The following is a 1,161-nucleotide window of genomic DNA, read 5'->3' on the forward strand; positions in this document are numbered from 1 at the left end:
GCCTGTATGCCTGCAATGTCTGGAAACTCCATGGACTGCCACAAACTATTGTATCAGATCAAGGACCACAATTTGTTGCCCAATTCTGGAAACATCTGACACGCCGCCTGCAAATCACAAACCTGCTATCAACTGCTTACCATCCTGAGACTGATGGCCAGACTGAAAGGACCAATGCTATTCTGGAACAATACCTCCGTGCCTATGTATCCTATCTGCAAGATGACTGGTCTGAATGGCTACTGCTGGCTGAGTTTGCTGCCAATTCTGCCCACTCTGAGACTACCCATGTTTCCCCATTCTTTGCAAATTATGGATTCCACCCATGAATGGGATTTGAACCTGTTCTGCCTACCAGCCGCCCCACCAGAGATGCTGAAGAGTTTGCCCATTGAATGGAATTAATCACTGAGTTTGTCTGTGCTGAGATCACATCTGCCCAGGCTCACCATGAGGAACAAGCTAACTGGAAGAGACAGCCTGCCTATCATTATCAAGTTGGCCAGTACGTATGGCTGGATTCCCGCAATATCCAAACCCTACGGCCCCAGAAGAAGCTTGATTGGAAGAATCTAGGACCACTCTGCATTGTTGAGATTATCGGCTCGCATGCTTATAAGCTCGACCTGCCCGCCAGCATGAGAATACATCCTGTGTTCAATGTTAGCCTGCTCCACCCTGCTGCTGGAAACCCTGTTCCTGGTCAAAGACAAGAACCACCACCACCTGTTGAAGTTGATGGACTTGAAGAATGGCAGGTTGAAGACATCCTGGACTCCCGCTGGGAAAGAAGGGGTCATGGAGGGCCTCGCCTGAAATATACAGTCAAGTGGACTGGTTACGATGATCTCACTGAAGAACCAGCTGCATACCTGGAGCATGCCCGAGAGATTATTGCCAACTATCATCGCCGCTATCCCCATAAGCCTGGGCCTAGCCTCGACGGAGCTCGGCCTTGAGGGGGGGAGTACTGTCACGGTGCCAGCCCGTGATCTATGCACGTGACTAGGCACGTGACCCACAGAGATATCTGTCTGCGCCAACGCCGATTCTGCTGCAGCTCTTCGAGCTGCGTCTTGTCTATGAACCTGTAGATAGCCTGACCGTAGCTTACCCTGTTCGTCAATTCCTAATATATATCGCTACCTGACCCTGCACCCT

Source organism: Aspergillus glaucus (assembly GCF_001890805.1).
Source record: "Aspergillus glaucus CBS 516.65 unplaced genomic scaffold ASPGLscaffold_19, whole genome shotgun sequence".
Lineage (NCBI taxonomy): Eukaryota > Fungi > Ascomycota > Eurotiomycetes > Eurotiales > Aspergillaceae > Aspergillus > Aspergillus glaucus.